Raw genomic sequence first — 9953 nt, 5'->3', positions numbered from 1 at the left:
AAGCTAATAATTTACTTATTTTGAGCTTAATATTTATTGTATTTAATTTCTCTTAAAGATTTCATTTCCTTAACTTGATATCATAGGTTTATACTTACTGTAATTTTTCTAAAAACTTTTAACCACAAAGTCTATTTATTTTAATTAATCATTTGATAAAAATAGGACTTTTGGTCAATTATAATTTTGCTAACCTCACTAATTCACTATGGTATAATTACCACAAGTAGATAAGGATATTTTTGACCTCTAGTAATTATCTTATTATTTTTCAACTTAGTTATATAATTTCCATCTTCAATTTTCAGCTAAAGTTAGGATAATTTGACTTAAATAAACACTTATACTACTTTTTTAACCTTGACATATTTAATGTAAACTAACTGCGATAAATAGAATGTAATCATATAGCATGATTTACTAATTTTCCCCTTGAAATTTCTAACAAAATTAGTATATTTTGACTTAGATAAATATCTATACTACTTTTCTAACCTTAGAATAATTATCACGGCCTCTTTACCCTATAATACAGCTCTGATAAATAGCATGTAATTATACCACATGATTTACTAATTTCCCTCTTTAGTTTTTAGCTAAAAATAGTGTAATTTGACTTAGATAAATATCTATACTACGTTTCTAACCTTGGCATAATTATCAAGGCCTCTTTACCCTATAACATAGCTCTGATAAATAGCATGTAATCATATAGCATGATTTACTAATTTCCCTCTTTAAATTTTAGCTAAAAATGGTGTAATTTGACCTAGATAAATATCTTTACTACTTTTCTAACCTTGGCATAATTATCACGGCCTGTTTACCCTATAATATAGCTCTGATAAATAGCATGTAATCATATAGCATAATTTACTAATTTTCCTCTTTAGTGTTTAGCTCAAAATAGAGTAATTTGACTTAGATAAATATCTATACTACTTTTCTAACCTTGGAATAATTATCATGAACTCCTTACCCTATAATACAGCTCTAATAAATAGCATGTAATTATAGTGCATGATTTACTAATTTCCCTCTCTAATTTACCCCTAAAAATAGCATAATTCCACTAAGATAATTAGTTAAACTAGTTATCTGAGCTTCTCCAAATTATCACGGATTTTTAAACACCCAGTTAACCACTAATAAATATATCAAAACATTTGATTTCCATTTACTAATTTCGCCTATTGAAATTGCTCAAAAAGCAAGGTAATTCTGCCTAATTAATTAGCTAGATTGATTATCTGAGATTTTCCTAATTATCACAAATTTATTAACACCTAATTAACCATTGACAAATATATCACAGCAATTGAAATCAATTTACTAATTTCTCATATTTAAATTTCTCAAAAAATAGAGTAATTTTACCTAATTAATTAGCTTTATTGATTATCTTAGCTTCTCCTAATTATCACGAGTTCCTTAGCTCCTAATTAACCACTGATAAATATATGACAGCAATTGAAATCAATTTACTAATTTCCCCTATTTAGTAATTTTGCCTAATTAATTAGCTAGATTAATTATCTGAGCTTCTACTAATTATCACGGGTTTTTTAACACCTAATTAACCACGGATAAATATATCACATCAATTGAAATCAATTTACGAATTTCCCCTATTTAAATTGCTCAAAAAATAGAGTAATTCTACCTAATTAATTAGATAGATTAATTATCTGAGCTTCTCCTAATTATCACGGGCTTCTTAACACCTAGTTAACCACTGATAAATATATCACATCAATTGAAATCAATTTACTAATTTCCCCTATTTAAATTTCTCAAAAAATAGAGTAATTCTGTCTAATTAATTAGCTAGATTGATTATTTGAGCTTCTCCTAATTATCACTGGCTCCTTGACACCCACTTAACCACTGATAAATATATCATAGCAATTGAAATCAATTTACTAATTTCCCCTATTTAAATAGCTTAAAAATTAGAGTAATTCTGCCTAATTAATTAGGAAAATTACTCAAAAAATTTTAGGATAATTTTCCTAGCTTAATGAATATCTAATGCAACTTTGATAATTACATCATCTTAATCTAAGCTTAATTAACATATTTATCATTAATTCATGGTTAATTTGGCTAATTTCAGCCCTAATATGATAGGATAATTAATTAGCTTAATATTACTAAGCTTAATTACAATAATCAGCAGAGATTAACTAATTAAGAGAGGTTTTATGAGTATACATAGGCCTAATCTTTGATTTATTAACAAACTAGCTTAATCTAACCTTGCTAATTAAGAGGGATTAGGCTAATTACCGTTTAAGTTAATCAATTAGAGATTAATTTCTAATGATTTCTGCGTAGTGTCCTCTCTAGATGAGAGAGAGAGCATCAAGGCTCCGAGTCTGTCTAAAATGTGAAGCTAGGGGTCCTATTTATAGTTTTCAGGCACTCTTAAGCTCTCACAGGCTGAAAAAGGCAGTTGCTTGTAGTTCAAGCAACCCCCTACAGGTCAAAAAACGACCCCTGCTGCTAAATGAGTCACTGGCAGGTCGGTGATGACCCTCCCATTACCTGCCAGCTTTTAAAATGTCAATTTTGTTATAATTTGACCTATTTTTACTTAATTGGTAAATATCTTGTAAATATCTAGGAGACCTTTAATAAAGTCGATGCTTAAATGATTACTCTAACCCTTCAATTTTACCTATTTTACTCAATTCACAGTGTAAACTTCCAGGGGTCATAACTATGCCAGTTTTTATCGGAATTCAATTCTGAAAATTTCTAGCCCGGGGTTTGCTGTGCTTAAGATTCCAAAAATACCAAAATTTTCCATGGTCAGACAATTCTACATTGCTTTTTCAATAATCATATCAGTTTGATTAAGCTTTATACAACCTTTAAGGTTTCAGAAACTGGAAACCTTACAATAATTTCTAGAACATCTGTGCTCTATCAAAAATGTTTGATTGCGTAAGGCATACATTGCTCTTAAGCTCTTTCGCTCCATACAGGCTATAAATTTCTATGCCTTTGTTTATGTCGGTAGGCATGATGTTGCGCATAAATTTTTGGAAATATGGTTGATCTTTCTCTTTCATAAAATACCCCACCATGCTCTCAAATGTATGCATCTTGCATTGACCACGATATAGCACCATTGCCCTTGGTGGTGTCAACATTTCTCATCAAAAATATGCTTTTATCCTCTTATTCACAACAATCAACTATGTCACATTGCCTACATCTAGATGACCATCTAGAAATGTAGGTGGAATAGAGCACTTCCCCTCTCCACTACACATAGCCCAACCAAGGTTTAGTTTCAAGGAATGCTTGCATGTGTCCCAACAAGTTCACGTCTATGTCATTGCAGCCTAAAGAGATTGTCACACTAATTTCCATGACCTTGTTCATTGGTTTTGACAGCTTTTGCTTATCCCGATTTGTTTTATTTGGTCTTGTTTTGTTGGAGTGATTCGGCTCACTAGCTCGTGGCTTGATTGCGCTTCGGTCTTCAGTCAGACCATCCTGCCTAAGTGCAGACAATCAACATTATAAAACTACTTGCAACGATACTTTGTGATCAAAGTTAATCTTAGCTAAACACACTACAAACTTCTACATTTCAGTATTCAAAAGGGGGTTCCTACTGTTGTGTGCATTCAAATGCACCCATGAAATGATACCAAAATATAAACCTAGCTGCTGTAGAACCAGTGCAAACCATGTATGAGAACCAACGAACAGTATACCGAGCGGGCAAGAAATGGCAAGCATCACTCGTAGCAGGAATGTGTACATCATGACACAAATAGAGAAAGCAGTCACCCTTCTTTATCACTGCGAGTCATTGTCACAACAAATAGAATCCTTTTCGAGCTGGTGCCAGCTTAAATAAAAAACATGAGGTCCAACTTGACGTACGCCTGTCTCTCATATCTGAGCGTCCCCCGATGCAGTCTGACAATTGTCCCCACAGTTTTTGCTCACCTACCATGTCTTGCCTCCTCTTTTTTTCTTCCTGCTTAAGCCCATGGAATCTCTCTAGATTCACCCTTATAAGTCATGCTTCCAAAAATTGGGGAGACATACTTGCAAGTTTTATAAGACTAAAAATCTATGATTTTTTTGGAGCACTCAGCCATACAATCTACAAAGTTCTTTTCTTTTAAAATTTGATCACCGATACCAATGCACATACATGAACAAAAACCTTAATTTTGGGCAGAAATGCCGCTTGTCTCATTGGGTTTCCATCCATAAACACGCCGATGAAAATGTTTTTTTTAACAATGCTCAAGTCTCTCTTCGACAAGAGTACAATGTGCACATCCATGAAGTGCACTCATATCATTTGACATGCCTGAATGCCTCTTTTTGAACGGTGTCTCATGTGTAGAAAAGTATGAAATCGATTTTGGAAGCCTTAATTTTGTGTGGAATTAATCATAGAAATTAGGATGAGGCACAGTTTTAGAAAAAAACCGGGGTAGAGTGTATTTTAACATGCTAAAATCATAAAATCTCGATTATATTTTGAGCTTGCCTTGAAGAAAACCGGTAAATTTTCACAAGTTTTAGTGTAAATACTGGCAAAAGCTTCAAATTTTGACCTGAACACCGGTAAAAATTTCAAGTTTTCCCTTATTTTCTTCGGTTAGGAAAAATGTATTTTTCTAGCCCTGATGAGGCATACTTATTTGATAAGCTTTTGAAATTAGTGTTAACATTCAAACGAAAGTTTGGTATTTTTTTTTTAAATGAGATTATTTACAATCCTTATAAATGTAATGGTTGGGGTCAAGTTAACTATACAAACACCATAGATAGGGGGTACACAATGGCTTTAGCATTTGTAGATAGGGGGTTAGGTTCATGCTTTATGGTCCGTAGATAGGGGTATTTTATTGTATGGTTTCACATAGGTGACATCCCCTTATAAGTATAAGCAAATCCCCTGGGAGACCCGAGAATCGGCATGGTGGGAGAAATCCCTTGCAAGGCATCAATTGGGCAAGCAGGAACCACCCCTTGCACGTGTAAAAAGATGACAAAGCTAAGCACAATATGGTGTATGTTGGAGCTTGTCAGGTGCACGTAGGGCTGTCGAGGAGGTTTTTTCTCAGAGCTATTGTCAACCAAGTAATACACATAGTGCTACGAGAAAACTGCTATTACTCAGTATTGTTGAGTAATCCACCATCGATAAGCTTGACCTTGGGTTCACATTGGGCACCCAAGGGTTCCCAAGGGGCCTTTTCCATGACGGCAGTGGTCGGAGCCACATGCACGGCTTATGTAGGGTAGGCTAGTTGTGTACACGAGACAAGACGTGAACAAAATAGCCAACAATATTATTTTGGAAAGCCTTGTAGCCAAGCAAGCTGATGAAGGGTCCATTGTCCTATCAAGTTTTGTGAGATAGACCAAAACTGATCATGGCTGCGATTCGAGTATCGGGATCATGTAGCCTTAGACCGTTAAAGAGAATTGACAAGGTCGTGAGCTACAAATCAAGAATCAAAAATAGATTTTCTTAGAAAGCTTTGACATGCACAAAATTTCATAGTAAAGCAAGGTGAAAGCATAGATCTGGAGTCTCAAGCAAAGGCATCATGCAAGAAGGAGCAAGAGTCCATATATTTTGGTTGAAAGGAAATTCCTCTTTGAATTGAACCATATGGTCTACAAGATAGGGAAGATTGCCCGGATCAAAGCAGATTTCTATGACATTCCTCAATCATCAACAAGGTGACTTTAAAAAAAAAAATCAATTGATTACTCATAGATGATGCATGTGAGCCAAGTGGCCTAGTAGCAAAGGAAACCTCTTAGGCAAGTAAGGCATGGCATGTGACTTGTAAGGTGAAGGTACTCGGCAAGAAAAACCACTAACTACAATTCCAAGAAGCTGTCAAGCAAGTTTGCTAGGGCATGTCTCCTAGGCAAGTTGTCTGCCAATATTAATGCAATCAGATAAGGACATGATTTACCCATTATCAGACAGCATGATCTAACGAGTTTCAAAGGTACTTGGCAATGGTTATATGCAAGCATTTCTGGGTAGGTACGCTTTGTTTATGCATTTACTATCAATTTTTTAATGCATCAAATGCGGTATCCCATTAGATAAGGTTGACAATAACCTAGATTAATTTTCTTTTAACTCTGTTTAATATGAGAAGGCAATAACTTGCACTTAGCAAGGCTCCATGAATTGTGCAAGGATTTCAAGAGAATGGCTCCATATGTATGTATATGCATTGGGTGTATAATCACTCAAAGAAATTATAGCTTTCCAGATTGCAGGCACTATAAGCAGAGCGGAAATCCTAGGGTAAGAATGATAGGCCAAGGGTGGTGGCTTCAAAAAAACATGGTAATTACCTTAAATTTAAGTTTCATTTTTAAATTTACTACATTTTTAAAAATTTTCTACAATGCCAACTTGACAAAGTAGATGTTGCTTTGATTAAGAGACATTTGGCAGTTAGATGACATGTGATAGCTACCTCTTGTAATATTGGGCAATCTCATGAGTCTCAATGAGTTACATGTGTCTGTAAAATCGCTTTTTTTATGAAATATTGACAAAGTCGGTTCTCTTTTTCTTTGACATTTGTGTGTCATCCAGAGGACCTGTTAGGTAAGAGCACTCCGGTTCCATTTGTCTCATCTTCTAGATGAACATATGTGAAGAAAGGCTTCACTTTAGCACATTTTGCCTAGAAATTTCCAAAGTTGGAATATGCTAGTATCATACGCACTGCAGAAAACTTGGCACCATGTCTATGTGATTTTTGTTTTTTTCAAGGCTGCGAGCCAGCTTCAAGCGAGGACAACCACTCCCAGAGAGGCAACAAGGTTAGTACATTTCAAGTTATACTTGTTTCTTTTGTAACTTAATATTTCATTTTCAAAATATTTCTCCACTATGCAAAGAAAAGTGCTCTGCTAGACTTCATGCAAAGCAAGGCTTCTATCCTACACCAAGCTATTATCCATTGACTTTAGATCAAGGATAATGACAAACATATTTGGCACTAAATGGATATAAACTCACACTTTAAGTTTGGTAATGGTGAACTGTGATGTATCCATTGTTGTGCAATCGTGCAAGGCATGTATCACATTAGCTCACAAGGTTGAGATTGTCATTGAAGACAAGGGCTTATCTATCTATTTTTTTGATATTCATGCATGGCATGCGAATAAGTTTGTAATATGTCCACTCTATCATTGTTTACACTTCCACAATAACATCCAATAGTCTGTACAACAAGACTTGAGGCTAGTAGCTGGGCTTCCAATTGTTGTATATGTATACAAGGGCCCAACACTTTACATCATTGGCTCTATCACAAGGTGCAGTCAATCCCAATGAAAGTTTCATGGGTAGCAAGTAGGTGTGGCCTAGCTATCAAGAAACTGATTCATGGGAAGACATAAATACATTAAGAGATCTTCCACACATGTGATTTCTTGTGTAAATACTTGAGAAAATCTAGTATGACTATTTTCCTTAGGGGTATTTGACATCTTTCTCCTCCGTTCATGGAGGCAAAATATTCTCTCATGACTTGCTGTGAGTAAATTCCAACCGAACAATCTCTGTTGCTTTGTTACAACATTGATTATGTCTCTAGGAGTGATATTTTTAGGGGTAGGACCCAACTAATACACAATCACTCCGTAGGTGTTGATACTTTCAAAGAAAGAAGTCCAAAATCTACCAAGGGTTAGTGGAAAATTTCCACTTTCTCAGCCTGATGCCAAAATTATTTGACCATGGTAGACTGTTTTTGTCACCGTTGACTACTAGGTTCATCAATTTTCATGCAAAGTCTAGCCAAGCAGTTTGACATTGCAGAAGCTAACCAAGGGGTTTGGATTGCAAAGGCAACACCTAGGGTTACCAATTTCTGCTTCTTGTTTTTCACTAATCTTTCATTTAGTGTTCAACATGTCACCAATATTTTACCTCTTTAAGGCTAGTTTTATGGTAAGGCATCTTTCCAGTTGTATCTTTTAGGTTTTCAAAGTGCACGTGACTATGGGTAAGTGAGCGGTATGTTCAACCTTGAGGTATATATATGATTTGGTTTTATACCCCTTTTTGAATATGTTTTGCTCGACTTTTTCAAATCCGATGAATAAACATGAATGCTTTCATCCATTTTTCTCTTCAGACTCTAGACAAGGTCATGTAACAACATATAGTTTTGGATCACAGTGTCCAAAATACATTTCTTTATTATGTAGTTATCGACCTATATGTAGGGTTTTCTTTGGCATATGTGGTCACATGGGATACAACATGGTATACGAACTCAAGGAGTTTGGTTTAGCCAGTGTGGAGCAAGGTTAATGAGGTTTCCTCTCACTCACACCACATAGTGTTTATAGCTACCTCCACACAATATTACATCTCGTACTTGAAGGATGTTCTTTTTGAAAACATCCTTATCTGAGACATATTCCACATGCGGACATTATGAGTCTCTAGGACTGACACTGGTGCTCTCTATTTCAATTATTTTTTGCAACAATGGCCCTAGGTGCTAGTCAAATACATTTGTACGACCATTTTGAGCACTTCGTGTTAGTAACAATTTTAGTGGCAAAAAAATTATCGGATACCTAGTCAGACTTGTTAAGGTACAAGTTTTGTTAAACAACTCTAATGGATGGTTGTTTATACATGTAGTAAAGGTATGTTCTATTAATAATCATGTTTCATTTGGTACCGAAGTATGATCGATTTTTACATTATATAATGGTACAAATATGTTCTCACGGATTTCACATCAAAAGTATTTAGTTCTTTCCCTGTGAGATGTGAGCACAATGTTAGCCATAAGCATTGGCAACAAGTAGGATGATAATGGATATGCAGCCATCTGCTATTGGCCCTCATCGTGTGTGAAATTCTGCAAACTTGGATCATCATTGTAAAGGAGACTATGCGAGTGCTTATTGTCTTTGATTTCACAACAAACCTACTCGACTTTTTTTGTTCGGTGCCAAATAGCCCGACCTTGCTTTTCAGTGTGCTACTGGCTATCACAATTCCGAAGCTTTGTTTCCTGCAGAGCTTCTAGCTCCAAAATCCCGATAGGGGTCATTGTATACACAGTGAGCCGGGGCTGGGGGTCAGATGCCCAGAGCTTTGATACCAATTGATGGTGCTGATGTGGAGTGTGCAAGAGAGGGAAGCATGCAAGAGAGGGGAGAAGAGAAATTAGTAAGGGGATGAAGCACAAAGAGTCTGATGGTTAGTTGAGAGGAAAGTGAGAGATAGTCAACTCTCTCGGGTGGTTTCCCATGGCCACCTGGCCTACATCCCAACATCACTTTGCTTCCATGATGAAAAATAGGGCCAAAAGATACAGATCACTCCTATTTGCAGGATAGCAGGTCAAAAAACACTCAAAAACTGCTTGAGAAGCTTTTTGGAGTTTCTCTTCATGTAGTGCATTGACAACAAGATATGCTTAGCAATGCTTTCATCATAAATATTGTGCTCGACAATGTTAATCAAAATGTAGGCCTAATCCGCTGCTCAAATGAAATCACAAGACGTTCTCGATTGGTTTCCCATTCATAATTTCATCACTTGCAATGATTTAATTAAAGACATACGCCTAATAGGGGCTACGAGTTAAATTTGGTGTGTTTTGCAATGCTTTGGGTTGATATATATGCCTAATGTGGTGCCTATGAAAAACAAATAAAAGTCCTTAATAGGATTCCCATTCAGAATGCCATCACTTGGAGCATGTTAATAGTAGGAGTTGCCGGTTGGAGGCTATAATAGAAAGCTATTGTGCCTAACAATGCTATGGCAAATATGTATGCCAAATTTTATGTTTGGGACTGTCGTGGTTGATATGCATTCCAAATGCGGTGCACTATGGGAAGAAGAAAAAGTTATTAAGGAGATTTGTATTTGAAGGGTTGTCAATTGGAGAACA

This window comes from Adiantum capillus-veneris, chromosome 22 (assembly GCF_014529385.1).
Source record: "Adiantum capillus-veneris isolate H3 chromosome 22, ASM1452938v2, whole genome shotgun sequence".
Lineage (NCBI taxonomy): Eukaryota > Viridiplantae > Streptophyta > Polypodiopsida > Polypodiales > Pteridaceae > Adiantum > Adiantum capillus-veneris.
This window is presented reverse-complemented; position numbering follows the sequence as displayed.